The 23,698-nt window shown below is 36.7% G+C and overlaps 1 long non-coding RNA gene across 1 annotated transcript in view; it reads right to left on the reverse strand.

The window, feature by feature from the left end:
• Window positions 1-11,230: 11,230 nt before the first annotated feature.
• The window catches only part of LOC137473399 (uncharacterized), a 62,474-nt gene continuing 50,006 nt past the window's right edge, over window positions 11,231-23,698 (reverse strand). The window contains exons 2-4 of the long non-coding RNA XR_010998765.1: window positions 15,039-15,106; window positions 14,029-14,099; window positions 11,231-12,078 (exon numbers count right to left, since the gene is read on the reverse strand). This is a non-coding gene — a long non-coding RNA (uncharacterized lncRNA). The remainder of the gene's footprint in view (window positions 12,079-14,028; window positions 14,100-15,038; window positions 15,107-23,698) is intronic.

The following is a 23,698-nucleotide window of genomic DNA, read 5'->3' on the forward strand; positions in this document are numbered from 1 at the left end:
CTGCAAATTATATAGTGAATATATTAAAAGAACAAATATAAAGTATTTAGTCCCGAACTGCTGCATATTTGAGTTCAGATTTATTCCATGGCAGCTACCATGGCTATTAAATCCTGAACTTCAGATGCAGAGATCTGCTAAACCAGATAAACAAAAAAATATTGTTCAAAGAGGTAGATGATAAATCAGAAATATCTCCTATGTGAAATTAGGAAACATGAAAGAAAGTTTTTTTTTTTATCATGCACTTACTTTCAAGAATGCTGCATTGCAGAAGACATTTAGCTTGTCATATTATTCTATTATTTTATTTTACACTTCATTCGTTTCTATTACATAGTCTTGCACTTTATCATTACGGTGTTCTGTTGTTGCAAACAGACACATTGAATTCTGATCCCGTTATTCCAGAAGAATTTTTTGTCAGCCTTTACACTGAAACAAATGAATGAGTGTGACACTGAACAGTTTTAATAATGTGTTGACTTTTGGGTATTCATGGCCTTTAGATGCCTAAAAATAATAATGTTTTTGTATGAAAAATGAATATTGATTAATGAACTGATTTTTTTTTTTGAACAGCAACTGAGCCAGTAGCTATACTTGTCATGAAACTTGTTATAAATCACATAATATATATACCAAGCAAGTTGAATTTTTCCACTGTAAAATGCCTCCCTATCGTAGGCATGTATCCACTGTTCTCCTTAACAATGGAGGACAAATACACAAATACTAAAAAAACAACTATCCTCCCTGACATATGCTTAACAAATTTATGCATGAAAAAATATCAGAAAAAATTCAGCAAAATTGTAACCATCTGTGAAAGTAACAAGCTTCTGTGTAAACCAATATCCTATGCACATAAGAATTCCTTTATCTGCAGGTGCTAGGTGCTAGTACTGGAAAATGCTACAATTTTTGTGGAGTTGAAGATATACTCAGTATTCCTTATTTACAATTTATTTTTCCAGCAAAATGGAGACTGAACCATCATTACAGTAATATACCAACCTCTGATAGGCCACAAAGACCCTAAGAATCTTCAAATTTGACTAGACAACCAACTTCAGATAATAAAAAGTATATAACAATAATCCATTCAGGTGAAGAAAGAAGCAATGAAAGGAAAATAACTTCAATATGCTCAACACCAAGGAAAAACATGATGGGTGGAATATTTAACACAAAAATATTAGTAAATATTATCACACTCCTGTGGATATTTTAAACACACTGTGAACACTTCAATAAATTGAAACTTAAACCCATACTCCATTATTTTTACATTCATGAAACCAAACCATTCCTCTGGATTTAGAAAGAGGGGACTCCCAGAGCATCCAAGTGCAGGGCCAGATAGAAAAGTGCTTCTGCTAATCCACCTGCTATCTCCTGAGTCACATGTAAAGCTCACCCAAAAACCTTCTTCCCCTGTCAGCTCCAGCCTGAACATTTTGAAGAGTTTATTTTTTCCCCTCTGCTCTTAAAATGAAAGGAACTAGAGAATCACACATTTTTTGTTTGGTTGGTTGGGGTTGGTTTTTTAAAGCATTACCCTTTTAACACTCCATTTTGTGTATTTAATTAACCATAATGCTAAGGTCTATTGCTGTCATTCCCATAATACTCAAAACCAATAAAGGTGACAGAATCTGGATGTATCTTGCTTCTTTTATTTCTCTCTACAAAATTTACCTGGTTTCACCATACTTAAAGGATCCAGAAATAGCAGATATAATAAATACCCTGCACATAAATATTGGAGGGAGTGGGGTACTTAGGGGCTTCTAGGAAACCTCTAATTTATTTTTATACTGAAACATCCTCAAGGAAGAAAGCTTATCATCTCACTGCATTTCAAAAAAAAAAAAAAAATCCCTTAATTGCATAAATAATGATTTTCTACATTTTTTCTCTCAAAGCTCTTTGTGGAACTCCTTTGATTCAGAGTACTTTAAGCTGCCTATTACTTGAACAATAACTTCCTTCAATAACATGTAAAATACAGGCAATTCCATCAACATGAGGTATTTTTCCTAATCTTATAGATAGAAGAAAACTATGTTATTTTAGATGAAAAAACCAAACACACCAATCTAAGCAGCAACAATTCAGTGTTGCAGCGATTCAGTTAGTTTATTTCTGCACTTCTTTGAGTAATCTTTGAGTATTTTGACAAAAGGTAACTTGATTTTTTTAACTCACCAGATTAACCACAGAAGGGTTGCTTATAATAGAAGTCATTCTGATGAAGCACATAAGACAGGATATTCCTTAAATCTAGAAGAAGTAAGGCAAACCAGATCTTCCTAATGATCTGTTTGTGAATGAAATTGTTTTTCTAGCATGTCTGGTAGCAGTCAGGAGAACAATTTATGGATCCAAAAAAGACCGTTTCAGTTTAACACGTCTCTTTTTTGTAGAAACACACACAAAGTTTATTTTCAGGGAGACAAAACAATTGACAACAGAATAAAAAGGGCATGTAAATCTTCATAATGTAATTATCCTGATTAATTTACATATATTGACAACGCAAAGTATGATTTTATTAAAAAGCTGTAATTGGAATCAATCACCAAAATCCTTTAAAAACTTGATTTGCTGTTCTTCACTCTCAATTTTCTCCCTGCTTGTAAATATTTAATGGCTTTCATTTTTGCAAATGAATAGAATTGCATTTGGCTTATAAAAAAATAGTTTTGTAACCCTATTAGATACAGAATGTGCAATCTCAGCACTTGCCAAAAGTGTAAATCTTCTCCAGAATATTAACATACTGAAGAAAAAAAAAATCTTCATTTCAGAATCAACAGAATTTTAACAAACCCATTTGTTTGGTAATTGAAACTTTTGGAAAAGTTGCATATTTCAGATAAAGAAATCCTAAAGAACTCTACATTTTCCATTACAAAAGAGTGGAATATTCAGAGGTTTCTAAGCAAGAAACCAAACCAGAAATTACAATGCTACTTTGTATGTTGTTAAACTTTGTTTGTTGTTTAAAAATTGTTTTTGCAGTTTTTAAATAACTTTTTGGCACATTTTAACTAGCAAATATAGGAAATCTCGCAGCACAAAATCCTCAGCTTTCCTACACAAATCAAGCAAAGGAGTGATTCTTACATGGGATTACTACTGGATGATTCTAAATGTAAACACACCATATAAAACAGAACATTTTCTACAAGTGCACAACTAAAAAGTCCTTAACGCTTCTCCTAAATTCCAGTTAATTTTATCATGAGTCTCTATTATAACTATAAAACACAGGACTATTTCCTCCTTCTTTGATGTTAAAACTCAAAAAAAAATTCTAAGAAACTTTAAGAAGCTCTACACAGACATACAATTTCAAATCATCAACAAACTCTCTGAAAGAAAACTCTCTTCGTGTTATTTTTTAGAATATGTAGAATTATAAACTTTTGGCTGATCTGGTCAAGCCAATGACCTTCCCCTTTTTCATTTCATTGGGACTCCATCTAAACAGTTTTATTACTGTCAGCCTCAGTCATGAGGCTCACAGTTAAGAACCAGAAGGATTGTGAAAAGCCTAATGCAGGATGCCTTCTCTGCTAGCATGAGAAAACAAGGAGTAGAACCTCTGAAACTCTTGGTAGAATCAAGGATGGAGTAGAAAAATAAACAAAACAAAACAAAATAGAGCAAAACAAAATGCGGTCAGCTCAAGGTTTACAGGAAAGAAGGTCACCAGCCAGCACAGCCTGGGATGACACTCCAATGCCTGCAGTTTCTAATGCCTCACAAGAAAGGAATAAGCAAGCTGTGCAAGACAAGCAGATGGGAAAAAATCTATGAACACTAACATAATGTGGAGCAGAGAAGCCATGTGTTCTAGGAGGAAAGTTGCAGAAGCTTGAAAAGAACTGTTGTATAAATAGTCTTTAAAGAAAGCAAGGATGACCTCACCAAAACACTTCCTAAATGGCATGGCTTCAAGATAAAGCACAGTCTCATTATGATAAAATGTATCAGCAAAATAAAAAGCTTCTAAAATTAACAGGCAACACTGAATAATCCTCAGGCGTGCTATCATGAATAAGTGAAAAGTTTAGCCAGTAAAAAAATGCATTGGTAAAATTTAATAAATTTAGTAAATTGAATTCCATACTTAAAGTTATAAATGCAATTCAAAAATGGCAATATACCAAAATCTAAACCTGGTTTCAACATAGATAAAAAAGTATTTATTTTCTTATTTTAGAATTGTCATGCAGGTGCAATTGCCATACAGGAGAATGTGGACCTGAAGTCCAAGGCAAGTATTAGTTTCATGTTTTTACCCTCCCCTTTTATCAAGGAATAAATTCTGCTCCTGGGTTATTTATATTAGCTAAATGACACATAGCATTGACACACAGAGGGTTTGGGTTCTCCTTCCTCCTTTCAGCAAGTTCTCTCAGTACAGAGGTGAACCTCCACTTGTTTCACATATTCATAGGGACTTTGAAAGATCAGATGCAAGTCAGAACATCCTGGGAGAATAGCTGACTGTGCCCAAGAATCAGAGTATTAAAATGAAAAAGTAAAACAGGATTCTCATGTGAATCAGCAAGGTGTCCAGTCCCATGGCTGTGAAGAAGCTTTAAAGACAAACAAGTTTAAGTAGGAAAATACTACTTGCATTTAAAATGCTTGAGATAGTGATAATTAAACCTCTGGTTTTGTACACTTTTACATTCAGTTAGTGAAGACTATGGAGGAGCACGGCTTGGATCTGTAGCATATTTTTTCATAAACTTTGTGAAAAATCTCATTTGCTGTATGAAGCAGCAGATGCTCATTTCTGATACAACCTTTGCATTTACCCGATGTCCTTGTATGGGGTACAGTCCCTGTGTAGACAGAGAACACATACAAGTTACACATTAGCTCCTGCATTACAGGAGCCGAATTATAGATGTAATCACCTCACTATCTTCAAGCTACTTGGTAGACAATCAAAAAAGAAAGCAATTTATTCTTAGAGACCAAATACTCTTCTCATGGATTCTTCAGTCTGTCTCTGTGAACACCTTAGAATTTTATTTTAATTACTAACTTCATCAGCAGGAAATTATAGGCTTTAAGAGCACAATGAAGGAAAGCTTCAGATAGTAATAATCCATGACTAAATACATTCTTAAAAGGTGAATGAATACATGTTTAAAGAGTTTTGTTTAAATCCACTGCCTGAACAGTTCTAATTCTGTAACCTGCATAATTTACTGCATTATGATTACTAATATATTTTTTATGTTAACTGCACTATAATCATTGTTCAACATTTACAAAAGAATAAAAAGGATAGGAAAAAAAGTATGTATTCATTTCATAAAGTATATTTAGTAGCTTTTCTATAACAAAAGCATTCTACAGAATTGATTAGAATTTAGAGGTAGATATAGTTAATAAATGGCTGAATATACTGACATTTTAATATATTTCCAGTGGGTATTCATTTAAATTAATCTGCAGATTCCTCATAGTATAAACAAGCCAGCTTGTTTTAAAATATAGAATACAAATATATCCACTGTGTTTTAAACTCTACCTTTCAGCAACATGAGATCTTTTATTTTTTAAAACTTCTTCTTAGTTTTTAATGCAATCAGATTGTAGTAAATGCTATAGCTTAGGGCAGTATTCCATTACATATTTATAGGTCTATGACCATAAAAACAAAAATAACTCAAGGAGTAGGAAGAAAGATGGATACAATCCATAGGTTATTCTACCTCTTCACCTGTTGTGGTCATTCAGTCTGAATCTTACTGTAGGTAACAAAAGAACAAAATGATTCATTTTGTAGGCTTAGGCCTAAAATAAATCCAGGAGTTAGCATAAATTAATAAATATATCATATTACTATTTTTTTCTCATATCATTACTAAAAGAAGATAACAAATGTTTATTATTATCTAAAGGGAAAGAACTGTGCAAGGAGTTCTTGAAAGATCACAAGATCATGCAAACATATGTACAAACATCTCTAGATTAAAACCAGTGGTCAACCTCAAATGTGAGAAGTATTTTATAAAGCAGAACAATCCTCAGCATGAATATAATTTGGTATTATTATAAATATAATATATTAATCTTTCTTCTCCTTGTCTTCCTGGGCACAAATATGTGTCCAGATAATAGATGTATGTGAACATGACAAACAACAAGGGGAAAGGCAGTGAGATTCCATGTTATTTTCTGGTATTGCTCCACAGATTAGGCACATCAGGATATGGACCACAGAAGGATATGGCAGTACTATTACCATGGGCACAGGAGGCTGTGTTTTTTCACATCCCTGAGAGCTACTTATTGCCTGCTGAGCTGGGCCAATGCACAACAGCAGAGCGTGAAAGCAGGAAAAATTGGGATGTCCCATTTGGCAGAGGCTTCATAGAGTAGCAGCTGGTCTGCAGGCCAAATGACTGAGTTAACAGAAGAAGAAATTGATAAAATACGAGTTTATCTATAGCAAGGAAGAAAACAAGGCTGTTAGCATGGAAACTGATAAAATAGATAATCAGGAATACTTGCAATTAGAGGATACGTGCCTTAGTGAGCAGCATATGTGCTTTAATAATTTGTTGTAAACTCATGACATTTAATTATTGACATTATTGCTTTCTACCAATAAAAAACAATAAGCTACTGCTTTGTCCAATGAATATAATGAGCTGTGCTGATGATGTAACCAATTACTTAAGATCATGCTTTGTTAAGGGTATAAAACTTAAGAACAACTTGTAGTAAAGAAGAAGCCATTGTTGTCACTGCACAAGTGTGTGTGTATGTCATGTGTCCATCTCAACAGTGACAATAGAGTGCATGTGAAACACCCCTGGGCAGAACTCTCTTTGGGAATCGGCAATCTTGGATGCACTCCTGGCTCTGAGAACCTCTTACCAGTCAAGATAAAGGACAAGCTAAGGATGAAGCGGGACATGGCACACATTGGCATCTTCTCCTAGAGACCAGAACAACATCAGGGGACACAAATATCCCCTTTTGGATATTGTGCTGAGCTTTTCAGCTCTACATCATAGCTATAGACCATTGTGTGACAAGTAGGAAATTGATTTTTCACCAGCCTCAGTGAAGGGGTGCACAAACCTTTGTCCTTTTGCTGTGTGAGGGAGCATTCAGCAGGGCCAGGTGTTAATGAGTTCCTACTTTCAGAGGTGAACACAGCTTTCATACAGCACAGCAGAAAGCTCCAAAAACACCCCAACAGTGACACTGAACTGTGAGGGCCACCAGCTACTTCTCAGATCAACTCCCGGCTTCTAAAAATTCTTCAGATAAAAAAAACCATTCTTTATAAGGAAGGTAAAGGTTTATATACTACCACAGCACTAGTAACTCACATCCTCCTAAGAAATCAGGACCTGCTTTCCATGACTTCTGCTCTCTTGCTTAATTTGTAGAGCTCCACAGTTCTTTCCTAAGGAGGAAGATATGGGATGACAAAGTAAGATGATTTTACATCAGCTTTACACTTGTTGGTCTGTTGGGTGCTGCTTTAAGCATAAAATATTAAAACAAACAAAAAAACAAAACCAAAATTAAACAGTAGTTCTGCTTACTATATACGAATTTCCTTCAGATGGTAAAAGTTACTCCACATCAACTGAATAAAAAGGAATACTAAATAGAAGAATTGGTAAATAAAGACAAATATCTAAATCCATTTTTCTGATGAATAAGAGTTTATGTCATCTATTATTATTGAATTAATGAGACTGGCTGTCCTGAGGATGACCTTTACATTATTTTAATGTAGACATTTATAATATTATTAGTGTGTTTTTCTGAAGTTACTATTCAGTGTTCATTTATAAAAAAAAATCATATTTGAAAAATACATAACAGGCATTAAGGAAAAAAATTGTTTTGTGTTTGAAATGTATTAAATGTGTTTCAAAACCTATTAGAAATATGTTTAAAATATATCATTATATAAAAGCAGATCTTAGTTAGAAAAAGCATGTATTTTAAGTATTTTATCTGTTTTTCATCAGTCGATAATAATGACTTGAATACTTTTTTCCAGTATACCTTCCACCAATTAAAAATTATTCTTTAATTATTGAGTTCAGAGAATAAGGCAACATAGGCATCTTAATATAATTATCAGAAAGTAAATTAAATAAATTAAAGATTACTACAAACTTACATCCTTGTTGAAGCCAGAGAACAGTAGAATTAATATCTGAAATGTTGCATGCCTTTATTTAGTACCATTAGGCAAAACAAAAGAAAATGTATTTCACTCTGTCCAGTTTTTCCATCATTATGGTATTTCCTTTGATTCTACTTTTTCCTTTTGAAGTATTACCTCAACATTTAGCCTGCAAAATAATTGCATGTTAGCCTAAACCTGTACTTAACTTTTATTCTGTAGGCTTCTATGTAAAAGCCTGACTTACGTCATAAGTTCAGGAAAATAGACATTGTAAACATTATAACAGCAAATCACAGAATTCAGAAGAATATTACATAATTTTTGTGAAAGTAAAATTAAACTCTGTAATTTACCTAAGTCGAGACCACTAATATAAACATATTTTAAAAAATTCATATGTAATAGGTAAATAAATGTGAATTGTATACACAGAGAGAATTGTCTACAAAAAAAAAAAAAAAAAGAATAGAATAGTTTAGGATTCCTGTGTTTACAGTCTGTTAACAAATTTTAGATCCAAAACAAGAAGGACTTTTTAGATCCCAGAATGAGGAGTTTTTTTAAGCCAGTGTAAATCCAGGTGACAGTAGTAGTCTTCATACCTGGTGTAACTACAGTTTTCTGCTGGTTTACCTCTGAGAACATCTTTCCATTCTAATAGTTATCTTTGGCTATCCCAAGCCTAATAATAGTGCAATCCCTACCCTAATAATGGAGTCATCAGATGAACTTGTAGGATTGTTACAGGTGATTGGAAAGAGCTGCATGGAAGACTACAGGAAAAATAATTTCTCAAATATAGCTGGGTAGAGTGACAGCAAACATACAGTCACAGATGCAAACAGTTCTCTGACAAGCAGAGAACACTGCATGTTTAAGAAAATTTCTTATTTTGACGTTCACTCACAAGTCATTCTACTGAAGACAGAAGTGGCAGAGAGCTAATTTTTAAAAAACTTTACCAGCTATAAGCTTTACTAGAACTTAAACTGTTACTAAATGTAAGGTTTGGAAGCAATCAACTTGTTATTATTCAGGTATTCCGAATCAGCATTGAAGACAAGAAAAGAAAGTAACAGCATTGAGAGATTTTTCTTTCAGTGTATGCTGAGACAGTGGTCAAGTGAGAGGATTAGAGAAATGGTTATTTAGAATACAGGGATAAAGCCACAAATTACATTGGGCACTGAAGTATTATTTAGATGGCAGAGCACTCCCATGGGTCTGGAAACTTTTGATCAGCTGGTGCCTATTCCTAACGCTGCAGTACCTTTTAAAAGCTGATGCATTTACACACTGTTCCCAGTCATAACCAGCATGGTTCAGGCTCACTGTGAATCAATTTCATCTGGATCAGAGACATTCAGAGCTGCCAGGTCTAAGCAATCATACTCAGTAAACCAGGAAATTTGCAGAGCTTTAATTTCAGCTTTTGCTCCATTTCATCACAGAGTTTCACAGCATATGCAGTTACCAAAATAATTCAGGCACTTACAGACCAAAGTATCAGCAGAGGGCCAAAACTACTAGACCCATGCCTACTGCTGAAAGCCAGGCCTTGCTTTTCTTCAAAGTGGACTTGAACAACTTCTTCCCATCAGCTGTGACTCTGAAAGTTGTCCTGATTAAGTAAGAAATTTGTTACACTTTTTTCTTCAGAACAACTAAATTTTAAAATAGAGTTACAATATATGAATGAAGAAACTTTTCTACATCATCAGAGCAACGGTTTACTTCCCCTGTTACCCCACCTCCAACAACAAGTTACTCGCATGTGTTCAGGAAAAGAGCAGAAGTGTGACAGGCAACACATGCCAGGAGAAAGACCCCCTCCCTCCAACACCATACAAGCACCTGACAATCAGTTTTAGGGAAGATGCTTTATAATCTTTAATGAACACTGGATTTTCCAATTTTTTTCTTGTTCTCTTGGACTCCCTACCTCTAGAAAGCATAAGTTTAAATGACTAACCTCTCCCCAGGGAGGGAGAGAGATATTATTTTTCCACTTTAAAACTGCGGCTGAATAATGGCATTGGGCACCTTTTAGAACCAGCACTGTCAGAAGCAGCGAGCAATCGCTCCCCATTCACCTTTTCTATACTCTCATGATTTCTTAAATCTCCATCATATTTCACCTCACCAGTTTTTTGTCATTTGAAGAGTCAGTTTCATCTTTCTTTTAAGAACTTCCCCTCTTCCACACCTCTGTTCTTTCCTGCTCTGGGCCTCATCTGTTTTTTGAATTTGATATCGAGCTGTCTTTCCTAACTGCTGAGAACTGAATGAGAGCCCAGCATTGCATATATATCTGGAGCTGTTTTAACTTGTCCTTAAGTGCATTCATTACTTTGCATTTATGAACAATGTAGATCTGCATGACTTTTAGTTGCATCATATGAGAGTTCTCCACAAAGTCAAATAAAAGCAGTATTTGCAGTCGCCACCTTTTATTCCCTTGAAAATAGGGCTGATTTAGTGCAAGGTCATGCTCCACAACCATTCACTCTGTCACTTAATTTCTTAGTTTCCCAAAGACTCTAAGGTAATACTATGCTAACCTTAGATTTGCTACAGCTCATTTTTTTGTTTTACTCTCAAACTCTTACTATTGGTACTGCAATTTGAGGTTGTTCCAAGGGCTTCTCAGTGAAGAAGGTGAAACCTTGCTTTAGTGTGTTTCTAAAATCCTCTGGAGCAAGGAGTGCAGCAAACACTGGCTGCCACTGCCACATGTTCTGTGACCTGCTTCTTTTGCCTCACTTCTCTTCTCCTCTTGTGTTAGCCAGTCCCACCAGTTTACCAGTATGCTTCACCATCTCACATTTTAATAGAGGCTTATGATCTACCACACATCACCTGAAATCCAATTCCACCACTGGTCCCTTCTAATGCTGCTGCAGAGCTCAAAAGGAGATCACATTTACCTCATTAGGAGAGGAAATTAATTCACCAAACTTGCATTCTCCTCCTTCCAAAATCAAGGACAAAATTCTTAATCACTGGGTTTCTGTAGACAAACAACCCACAGAATTAAGAGTTTCTACAGCTTCCTGTGGTCTTGACACTGATTTCAGGGAAGTATATCCAGCATCAGTAGTGTGGAAGATCAAGTCCTCCATTTTCATTTAGATATAGTCTATTCTTGCAAGAAAGGGCTGAAGCAGCTAGTCAGGGGACAAATAAGGTGCATCTTAAATTTTTCACCTGATTAATATTAAGTGGCAGGAACTAGACTTAACATGAAAGTCTGGCTGGTTTTGTTTTTCCAAAACTGGAAAAATTAGATGCATACCTTTTGAGGTTCAAGATTACTCTTCCCACTCTGTGGGGCAGTAACAACCATGTTTAAAGCAAAAATACTTGAGGACCTGCAAGCTCTCAGTCTTGTCCATTCTAGCTGTCATGTCTAATACTCAGATGGAGTTCTCAAGTTTGTACAGCGACAACTATTCCCTTTGAAATCACCAGAAACATAGCATGAATTCAAGTGAAGATAATGGGACAACTTTTGGAGCAGGATACATGACAGCTGAAGTAGTACTGTCACAATCTGGCTTTTGCAAAATACTTTCAAAGCAGAGTTAAGCTACTGTCACATCACAACACCTGCTGCTCTGATACCACAAAATAAACTTTGCAGATATTATTTTTAGTTGAATCTACTTTTTTTGTTTGTTTGTTTAATTAAATACCCATCTCTTCTTACATTGATTGCAGGGCATCTGTTAATTTGCGTGATTCTGACTCATGTCTTCAGTCCTTTATTTGTCTTTCTATTCTATTTATTCATTCGTACCTATACTACTGTTACAGCAAAGATTTTCTGATCTGTTCTATGCTTTTCCTCCTTTTGCCAGTGTCCATTCATCTTAACAGAGCTAAGGTTATGAAATATAAATTAGTAATTCTTCCAAGTCAATAAAAACCTATGCCAGTATACAAAATTTGTGTAATTACTACAATGTGTTGGGCAAATAAAAACCTACAAAAGAGATGAACAAGAGTTTCTGGAGTTTAAATATTTAAATCATATTTCTCTGATGCAAGGACATAGTTCTGATGACCTCAGTGGTATTACCAAAATTTCTGTGTCTTATAACCACTAGCATTAAAAAGCCCAAGTCAAACATAGCTGAATTTCCAGATGCCTTCCTCTAAAGAAATAGAAAAAAAAATACAAAGAAAGGCTGCTCATCTATCTAAGGCAGGTGCAGGGAAGTGCTGCCATCTGTCTTATGATTCTCTTTGTAATATCCCTAAGACTATACCTTTTACTTCTGTGTGTGTCTCAAAGTACTGAGATATGAAGTGTAGGTATTTATCAGCTGTTCTTTGTAATACTAAATCTCCCTCTACCATTATTTTTTTCCCCAGACTCCAGTGTAGCAGATTAGGACAGAGAAGTTTATTTTTTGCTGTTCAACTATTCAATTGCCAATATCATTTTAGGCAAGGAATGTACACCATTGTCTTCTATAGTCACAATATTTTTAAACCTCATACTTTTACAGTATTTAATAAATATTAACTAGATTATTTAAGCAAAAGGCTGTTTTTTAAAAAAAACCAAAACATTCTTTTTTCCAAGTTTTCTCACAGTTAGTTGACAAAATTATCTATTTCACAATTCCTGGTGGTAATTTTGTAATTACTTTCCACTCGTTATTTCACAAGTTAATGTCGAAATATCACTTGAAAAATCACATAGAATGTCAAAGAATCCATATAATTTAATTTATCCCTTTGTCATCTTGCAAATAAGGTGACAGTAAGGGCAGCAAATAACATCTGAATATTAATTGTAGAGATGTATTATCAAAACATAACCATGACATATGTACTTCTATTCCAAGAGGAAATAGTCTCAGGCTGTTATAGAACCTCCAGCTGGGAACATAATATCAGAGCTAGGCTTGGGACTTTGAGAACAAATTAATTTGCTTGCAGATTTAGAAACATAAAGCAACCCCAACACAGAAACTGCTCATTCAGTAGCATTGCAAAAAAATTCCCAGGAACATAAGAAAGCCATAATCAATGCCCAGGATCCCAAGTCACAAATTAATCTTACTTATGTATTTATCTGCTTTGCTGAATCTACTTTTTTTTTTCTACCCTTATTTCTATTTTTAATTATTTCATCTTCTCATTTTTAACTGGAAATCTATGTTCCCTCGTTGTTGACTTTGCTTCAAAGCAGGGTCTGCATTTTAGTTTCACATAAGCTTGTCATGAAAAAGCTATCAAAACCGTTCACAGAGTCTGCCCTCTTCTCAGGGACAAGAGAACATCAAAGTGCTTTGTACTTATTGTAAACATGTGACCCTCCCTCCCAGACTGCCAAGATGCAAATATATTGCTGCACTCAATTTTGATAAAATTCTCACAGCACAGTAATGCAGCTTGAGCTTTGTGTTTCAGAAAGGAAAGCAGCAGAAATTGAATACAGATGCAATAAACTCTGAAAATAATATTGTTCTTGCAACACAAACCTTTTTACAGTACTGAAGGAAAACATACGTTTTAACTGCCTTGCATTAACCAGAATTTTTTTATACCTTTCATTTCCTGTTTTCATTATTCAAATAGGAAGCATTCAGAATTTCAAACAAAAATCACTCTTGACTTTTTCAGTAAGAAGTACAATGAGAATTGTGAACTTGTGTTCACAATACTCCTAAATCATATTACCTGACCCTGATGCTTCTTATTTTCAGCTTTATTACTTATGACTTCTTTATGATCTTTCAAGATAATTAAAGAGATTGCATCATTCTTTAAACAAATAGTCCACAAGCTGAAGATAAAACTAAAACCAAGTTGCCTACCTCTTTTCCTAATGGCTTAATCCTTACATTTTAGCTTTCACCAAAGGAGGACCATTTCCTACAGTATCCCACTGGAGAAAAAAGGGGGGAAAGAATAAATCATTTTAGTCACTGAGAAACAAAAATATGGTTTTCAATATCAAGGTTTTGTTCCATCTGCAAGTGTGAAAGGATATGTCATTTTAAGTTATTCAATATAAAGTAGCTAAAACATGTTCCATTTAATCATTTGCATCTTGCAGCATTATTTTATTAAATAGTGAAAAACTTATAGCTTCTGGCTGTAATCAAAATGTTTTCTCCAAATTATCCTGCTTATTTCAAATGAAGACTTAAAATGTGAAAACAGAAAATCCAGTAAATATTTGAAAGGAAATGGTCTATGAATATTCACTCATAAATGGCAGAGTGAAAGAACACACAAAAGCTGCTCTGAGCATAATCTTCTCCAGGCCCTCACAGCATAACCAGATCTAACCCCTCTAGCTACAGTGACTTGTAACTGTCTTGAAAATGCTTTGATTATGAATAAAGGACTGGAAGAAATTCTCAAGATAAGTAATTTTAGAGTGTTACAATAGTTATAGACCATTTTTCTCGTCCCATTTTCAAAAGCTACACACTAATGGAACTGTTCAGCTGACTCTTTAAACAGAAAAAACAGCAAAGCTAGATGGAGGCACAAGTTCAAACTGAACCACTAGATTAAAACTGGTCCTGCACACATGGGACAACATTCTTGTCTCCTAAACAGAGACATATCTGCCTGCTTGTACTCTGTCACCATTGTCAGTCTGTACTGTTCCATAGGTAGAGAGAGTCCTTTCTTACCCTCTCGCCACTTTGCATTAGAAAACTCTCTTCCATTCTGCCTTTTCCCTTGAAGTTGAAAACTTAAATAAATCTTTAGCCAGAAAAATGTCTCCTAGGATTTTGAATCTCAGGAGAAGGACTTTCATTTGTTTTAACCAAAGAACAGCATATGCCAGCATCAGCAGGCCTGTGGTTACCTGGCTCCTTTCCTAAACTGTTCTTCCATGATTTAACTCATTTGCACAATGGAACAGTGCAAGCAGGTCTGTGCAAAAAAGGGAAAGAGAGAGGACTAGAAAACTGCTGCCATGGCATTACTCATGTCCTCTCCCTGTCCTAAGCAAACTCCTGCAAACTCCTCTACATTCCATCTGGTGCCCAAGATGGAAGTTAGTGATTCCTGTGCCAAGCCCCAAAACCATGACTTGTAGCATCTCCATAATTGAGTGTCCTTTGCTTTATTTGGAAATGGATTTGCACTAAGATGCCTAAATAATTACATACCATTTATCATGTGCATCAACAGTTTACTGCCTTTGGCTGTCCAACTGATTTCAGATAAAGTCAGTTTGGATTTGTGTAAGCACAGGGACTAAATATTTACTAGAGGTAATGGCATTCTTCAAAAGAAATTATTACATTGCTAATGCAGACAATGCAATAAAAAAGACTTCTCTTTAATATTTTATTTATAGTAATTATTTTGAGTCTCGGTGTTTTTCTTTTTTTAAAAAAGAAACTGGTGAAAAATGCTAATTTTATTGTAATATTTTAAAGTCTTATTTAAAATACTGGAGGCATTTTACTTGGCATTTCTAAACAGCACCATTTTCATTTCCATTTGAAAAGGAAAGAGAAGTGATTGCCATCATTCTTGTTACATTTTTTGGTTTACATTTTCAGTAGAAGCTTTTTTTGTTTGTTTGGAGTTGTGGGAGTTTGTTGCTTGTTTTTTTAGAAACAGGGTTAGAGATGAATCTGTGGTGGGTTAGCCCTGGCTGTCAGTCAGCCATCCTCACTGCCCTTCTCAGCAGGACAGGGGAACAGTGTAAGAAAAAAAAAAATCTCCAGGTTGTAGGCAAGGACAGGGACCTCCCTCACCAGTCAGCAAAAACCCTAAAAACTGAAACCACCTTCCTGCCTTCTTCCCAGGCTCAACTTCACTCCTGAGTCTTCTGCCTCCTGCTCCCCCTGAGGAGCTGAGTGCTGCCCTGGGGGCCCATGAGAGGCCCTGGAGGTGGTGGAACTGGCCACACCTCACAGAGCAGTGCTGGGGTTCAGCTGGGGACCCAAATGCTGCTAACAGAAATGTCCATTAAAAATCCTCTCTAATCCTCCAGCAATGGATAAATATAAAAAACAAACAAACAAACAAAAACTTCTGACAGTATACAGGATTAAAACCAAGTCTTTTCAGCCTCCTTCCCTAAGTTTTGGTCTTATTTTCTCCTGTGACAATGACAGAAAAAAAATGAACTGTCTGAAATACTAGGGAATTAGTCAACAATGTGTTTTAGGCTTTGAAATATTAGAGTGACAACTCCTTAGTATGCACCTTTTCAGATCAAGAGAATATAAAGGTAAACACCATTAGAGATACTGAAGGAAGGGGGCTTGGATCTAAGCACACAATTCAAATGAGTTAGTAAGATACAAATCACAAAGAGTCATGTCCACTTCACGGGAAAAATCAAAAAGTCAGAAGGTCTGCACTTTGAAATGGGTATACTCAAAAAAACCAAACTAAAACAATTGGAATTTCACATTTTTTTTACAAAAAGATAGAAGTTCAATGCACATGAAGTAGTAAGAGTTCTGAAAATAGCTATACAGAAAGTATATTCCTTATAATTGAGTTCTACGAGTATTTGGTTTCAAAATTACATCATTTTTCTACTTTTTATTCCCTACTAAATACAAATCAATGACACTTGAGCAATAACAATAAAACTGGTCTTCTGCCAGACTTTGTGGCCTCACACAGGGTATTTAGGGAAACGACTTGTAAAAAACATGGATCTAGCTTAATCTTTAGATTCTGGGTTAAATAATTCAAAAACCATAAGAAAGAAGGAAAAAAAATAATAGAATGATACTGAATAGAACACGTTTGATACACTCAAAGTTACCTTTAATTCTCTAACTTCTACTAAGTTCAGCCAAACACTAGGATCCTGAATTTTGCAAGTGTGTGTCATAAATTCTGCAACAAATCTTGCAAACTAAACACAGTGTTATTCTATTACCATGATTTTCACACATTATTATCTTTTCACTCTACTGTAAAGGAAAGGAAAATACCTCAGACTACAATATAGTTCTCTGTCTTCTTTTTAAATGGTTGAGAATGTTCTGGGCTGTTTCAATGCACACTCTGGAAACTCATTCCAGCAATAAGACAATGGCTATTTTGCATTTAAGTAAAATGTAAAACCCATCATTACTTGAGAAGACGATCTCTAAATGTATAAATCCTGACTGGCAGCCAGTTAGCTATCACCTTTACCACTTGCCCACACATTTGTTTTTGTTAATATTTTTGAACTCCTTTTTCCTAAAGACCTAATAGAACTTTATGAAATACAGTGACACAGAACTCTGACACAGTCCTTGTTACAAAACATGCCTCAGATGGCAATTACTCAAAGGATGCCATGAGCTCAACAAAACCTTCAATAAATACAAGAGAAGTGAACATCTGCAGCTATTGTTTCAGCTGTAAATCTTGTGAATGCTTTTTACTGTAGCAACAAACTGCTAATAAATCCAACTTTCATTGCCAGAAACATATAAAGGACAGGATACACTTCATGATGTTTTCTCAGTGTCCTCCCTGAGCCCATGCACTTAGGCATATTGTTTCCAGATATATTTTATAGCTAGCAGTGATACACTGTCCCCTCTACCCTTTCCCTTGACTGATGAGACAGAGAACATTGACTGAATGCCATTACCTGGCACTACCTCCCTCTTGCTCAACAGAAATGGGAGGCTTTATGCTTACAGTTCATATTAGATTTAGCAGCAATCTTCAGCATTAATTGCATATATATCATTTGGCAAACAGACTTCTTAAAAGAATCCCCATGAAGCTACTGAAATGCCGTCCTGCTGCTGTGCAAAAGCAACAGTTTCCTGGCCTGCTTTTAATACACATATTCAATATGTAGGACTGACAGGCCAGTTACAGAGAAGGACACTCAGTAAAGTCTCAGATTTTTAAAGTACTTTAAATCCTAATTCAATAAAGTAGTAGAAAAGCTAGACATTTCTTAATAACACTAGTATCTATATTAAAAATACAAATAGGAACTTATTCCTACAGTAAGATTTACAGAAGCATTCACATCACACATAGCTTTAACCCCTACTAACTACAAAGGTCACTGGCTTGTTTTTCCTTTCACCTCCTATTACCACACTTTGTTATGAATAAGGACCTGATAGAGCCACAGAGAGAAAACCAATATTTATTGCTTAACATCAGCAGAAAAGCTGAACTAAACAAAAGATCGCCACCCTTATACCTGAGGTCTAAAATTCTCTGTTGATGTGAAGCTGGTTTAAATTCAGACTGAGGGGGGTTGGAGGTACATGGCTTGTCAGCAAGCTGTGTTCCATGCAGCAGTGGCTCACTGCTGACAGCAGTACACACCAGCTGGGAGGGGCGGAAGCATTTGGCAAAGCTACTGGGCAGGTGTTTGCTCTTCACATCTCTTGATGTCATAACTCAATCAACTTCTTCTTTGCTTCTTCATTTCTTGAAGGTTTGAAACCCACCATCATCTGCAGCCTTCAGAAATGTAAAGCTGATGGGATCATGTGTGAATTATTGAAGGTTTCTTTGTCTCCACATCCTCACTTATTAGCCAAAACTTAAAAGGAAAGAGAGGAGAACTATTCCACAGATTGCTAACATCTTGTCACCCACCTCAAAGGTAAAGATGACATTATAAACATTTCTCTGATACAGTTCAGCATAAACTGTAGAGTCAGGGAAGACTGCAAATTCAAAGTTTATCTGAGAGACGTATAATTTGTTTTCTGGGACCTCAGCATTTTGCTGGTGTTCATCCTTAGCAAGTTCTATGTAGCTCTGCTGTACTGGTGTTTTCACAGATGGCCATCTGCATTCCAGAAGCAGAGCCATCTAGAACTAAAGGAAAGAAACAGCTTAGTAGACCCTGACTGCCAAAGACAGAGAAAAATATTTAATTGCTAAGGATAGAAGAAAATATTTGAGTACCAAAGACAAATATTTCAGTACAGAGAAGAAGGAAGAGGAAGTGGAGAAAGAGAAGATTACTATCTCATATAAAATTAATTTTAAAATGTGTTATTTTTCTCAAAGTTTTACACAATACATTCTATAGAAATACTTGTTATCACAAAGGGAATGAGACATCAGAGGTCAAGAGGTTTTGCAAACATGAAGGATTAGCCATGGTCACTAAATATAATAATAATAAACAGAGAATGCTTTTGTGTCAGGAAGTGACTTAGTGCATAAAACTATTTTCTCAGTTAAGAAGAGTTACATTGCAGAAAACACACTTTTATGGAAACCATATTTCAATTGGGCATTCATTCCATTAAGTTCAAAAATAGTCAAAAGCACTGTCTATTGCCAGGAGATATATTAGTATCAATACAAGACATGGGTTTCCAGACAACTTTTTAGTAGCTTTTCTTTGATTAAAAGCACGCAGGTAGAATGTTCTGAAGAAACTGTAAACAGGTGCATTATAGCAACAGACATGACTTCACAAGGGCATTGATTACCTTCTACTTGGAGACTGAGTAAGTGACTGTAAGAAGATATCCATTTTTAGGGAGTGCTGCCACTGATGTTTTGTTAGTTGGCATTTACTAAACAGACCAAAACAGGTGTATGTTTGATTCAGGGCAGTTTAAGGGAAAGCTGCTTATTCTTTTACAAACTAATCCTTCTTCCCTTGTGTTCAGTCACATAATAGTCTGCAGTTCACAAGTACCAAATACTACCTAGCTTTGTAAAGATGGAATCAATAGCATAATCCTATTAAATTCCGCAATGCAGGCTATTTTTCAGATATATAGTGGAATCCTCTTAAATCGATTTTTTTTTTTAATAAAAGGTAGGGTTATGTGAGACTCTAGCTAGAAACCTAAAATATATTGTCTACATAATGTTCTTAAGATAGCAGTTAAATCTGTTTTCCTCTGTACAGTTTCTGTGTGTTGGCTGGACTGCAACTGTGGTGCTTTACTAGATGAACTTCCAAAACAAAACCAACATTTCTTTAGATATTGCAACCATAGAACAAAGAAAGAATTGACAACTTTTCTCACATAAGTCTTCAATGAGAAGTGACACATCTAAGTGCATGTAAGCTATTGTTGTGATTTCATCCCAGCCCAACACAGCCACTCGTTTACTCTCCCACCAGCTGGATCCTGGGGAGAGAATCGGAAAGGTAAAAGCCACAAAACTTGTGGGTTGAGATAAAGTCAGTTTAACAGGGAAAAGCCACACACACAAGCAAAGCAAAACAAAGCATTAATTTACCACTTCCTGTGGGCAGGCAGGTGTTCAGCCATTTCCAGGAGAGCAGGACCCCATCACAGGTAACAGTGACTTGGGAAGACAAAACCATCACTTCAAATGTCCCTGTCTTCCACCACCTTCTCCCCACTCTATATTCTGAGCATAATTTCCTATGGCCTGGAATACCCCTTTGGTCAATTGGGGTCACCTGTCCAGGCTGTATCTCCTCCCAACTTCTCAGACACCCCCAACTTCCTCACCTGTGTGGCAGCATGAAAACCAGAAAAGACCTTGTCTGTGTGTAAGTTCTGCTCAGCAATAACAAAAACATCTCTGTGTTACCAGCCCTGTGTTCAGCACAAATCCAAAACACAGTCCCACAGCAGCCGCTGGGAAGGAAATCAATTATCCCAGCAAAATCCAGCAAATTCCATCCCTATCCTGTACTATTTGCATCATGCTAAGATCCCACACTATGCAATACAACTTCATTGCACACCACCCCCCTTTCCCTTCGTTACTATAATACATAAATGTCAAAAAAAATGTCTATTGAATTCATTTAGTCCATGACTTTGGGCTGCTTCTGTTGTGGTTTTCACTCAGGACAGGAGAGGTGGTGTGTTACACGGAGTTACTGGGCACCAAAGCCAGCTCAGCTCAGGTCACTACTGCACTGCAGCTGCTCCTTGTATGGCTTCTCCACCACAGGTTTGTGTGGTTTCTGTCACAGTAATTCCTGTAACACACAACTCAAATCATGGCTTGCAACAATTTAAAAGTACATTCATTACAATCTTCACCCCTGGTCCTTTTGGGCCATGTTAATCTGGTTTAGTGTTGCAATGAACTCCTTTTCCCCAGCCTGGCTGCAACAAAGGATTCCTGCTACAGTCCCCCAGAATAGTCCACATATAGTCTTTCATGGACTGCAGGAGGACAGCTGCTTCACCATGGTCTTTACCACAGGCTGGAAGGGAATCCTTGCTTCCCCTGCTCCAGCATGGTGTCCCAGCCACCAGGGACAGTCCTCCCTACACTTGTCCAACACTGATCCTTCCCACAGGCTGCAGTTCTTCACTAACTGCTCCAGCATGCGTCCCCCATGAAGTCACCAGTCCTGCCAGTAAACCTGCTTCATCAGAGGCATCTCATGGGGTCACATCCTCCTTCAGGCATCCACCTGTGCTGGCATGGAGTTTCCATGGGCTGCAGGTGGATCTCTTCCATTGTCTACTCATTCACAAGTCACAATCCCTTCGACTCAAGTTCAGACCGAAGTCCCAGCCTGTCCAGCACAGCAACACAGAAACAGCAGCCATACCCTGGCCACCTGCCAGCCCAGACACATCCATGGCTGTCATCAAAACATCCCCAGCCACAATACAGTGAGGTGACAAGAAGTACAGCACCACAGCAAGGAGTGACAGCCACTAACAAGCACTGGGCTCTCATTGACAATCATGGAAACAAGCCCCATGGCAAGCGCCGGAGCCTGCTCATTACTGCCTAAACAGCACTACCAGACATGAATTCAATCTGGTACATCCCATCAGATCTGTCATCTTAAACCCTTTGGGCCTATCACTGGGCACCATATAAGGCTGTTGGGGCTTTGGAACAGTATTCCCCATTTCAATGTCCCCACCGAGATTCTCCCCACAACACTGTCCCTCTCCCTCCCCTGCGACACGAAGGAGAGAACTGGAAGCACCAAAGCAAAGAACATGGGTTGAGATAAGAACAATTTACTGGAAATAGCTATGGGATAAGAAAAAGGAAACAGCCACAGCAACACTACTAATAACAGAGGATAAAAGATACAATCCACACATAAAAAAAAACCTGATAACAGACAATACCAATGGCTCCCTTCATCACATCTTCTTGACTAGAAGGAGCCCCTTTTTTCCAGAAAACAGTCCCTGTCCCCTGCCAATAATATAAGTGCTATAGAATAACCACTGGGTCCCAGCCATGTCCACTCCCAGCTACTGAAAAAAAAAAAAAAACCCTGTCCTAGCCAGAACCAGGGCAGTTATTGTCACCTATTCCCAAACTTCTTTCACTAACACAATCAGATTGTTACATGTTTTGAAAGTTAGTGTTAGCATTTACTTGAGCATCTTTCTGGATAATATCTCTTTTACAGTTTACTTGATCCCAAACTTTGCTCATATTTGAAAAGTGGAGGATATCTAAATCTCTTTTGAAAAACTGTCATGTTTGAACAAATAGGAAGATTTAATGCCTTTCTCTGCAGGAACATAGCAGGGGTGTAAATAACACCTATGACACTAGCTACCTAATTCTTGAACAAACAAAAAAAAAAAATGTTACCTAGTGCTTAGTACCACGTCCACACCCAGGTCACTGCAGCATGTGTTATGGTATAGCTGCTGATGGGCAGATTGAGATTTCCAGTTGTATTAGGGGAAGATGATTTATCCAGCAAGTCATGCCATAGTCCATGTATATTCCAGGAGACCCAGATATGTATCTTGTGTCTTGCAGAACAAAGAAGGTACACACAGGAATTTAAGCAGTTCTTTCTCTATTTCCACAGAAAAGATCTGTAATGTTCTACTTCCTACCTTTCTCTGTACCACAAACACTTCCCAGTTGTGCAGCCACTGCAGATCCTGATGCTATCTGCAGATGTACCAAATAACTGGGGCCTCTACAGTACCTTTAGAATCACAAAAATCTGTAACTACAGTTTGCAAGTCAGAAAATCATGGCAACTCTATGATCAGGACGATAAACTGACATTTCCAAAGAGATGACAGATTTCTCATTTCTCCAGGCAATAAATGTACATACTCAATGTTTTCTAGACTAATTTGATGCATTTTGCAGATTAATTTTTATTGCTAACATCATAAAATATTAGAATTCCTGTATTCACAGACCATCAGCAGCATCCCTCACATGTGCAGTACTGTCTAGATATCTTCTCTGAAATGGAATCCTGGGAACAGACTGGAGCTGAGGGCCAGGCAATGCCTCTGCCTGACCTTCTGGTGAAACAGGGCCACAAAGGAGTTGGAGAGAGCACCCAGAACCCTGCCTTTGACCCATCCATCTTCCACATTTTAAATGAATCTCTCAATAGATCACAAAATGTTACAAAGGTTTGGGATTGACAGGAGGGGGGAAAAAAGCGTGAAAGTGTAGCAGCCTCATTAGGATTCTGCTCTCAAAGACTCCACACAGCTTTGTCTTTGGAAGAGTAAAAGCTGCTTAACAAGTCAGCAATAGCTTGGTCCCCCCCAGAACAGCTATGGTAACAGTTTGCATTGCACAAACACATTTCTTGAACTACTTTCC

The sequence above is a fragment of the Anomalospiza imberbis genome, chromosome 4 (assembly GCF_031753505.1).
Source record: "Anomalospiza imberbis isolate Cuckoo-Finch-1a 21T00152 chromosome 4, ASM3175350v1, whole genome shotgun sequence".
Classification (NCBI taxonomy): domain Eukaryota; kingdom Metazoa; phylum Chordata; class Aves; order Passeriformes; family Viduidae; genus Anomalospiza; species Anomalospiza imberbis.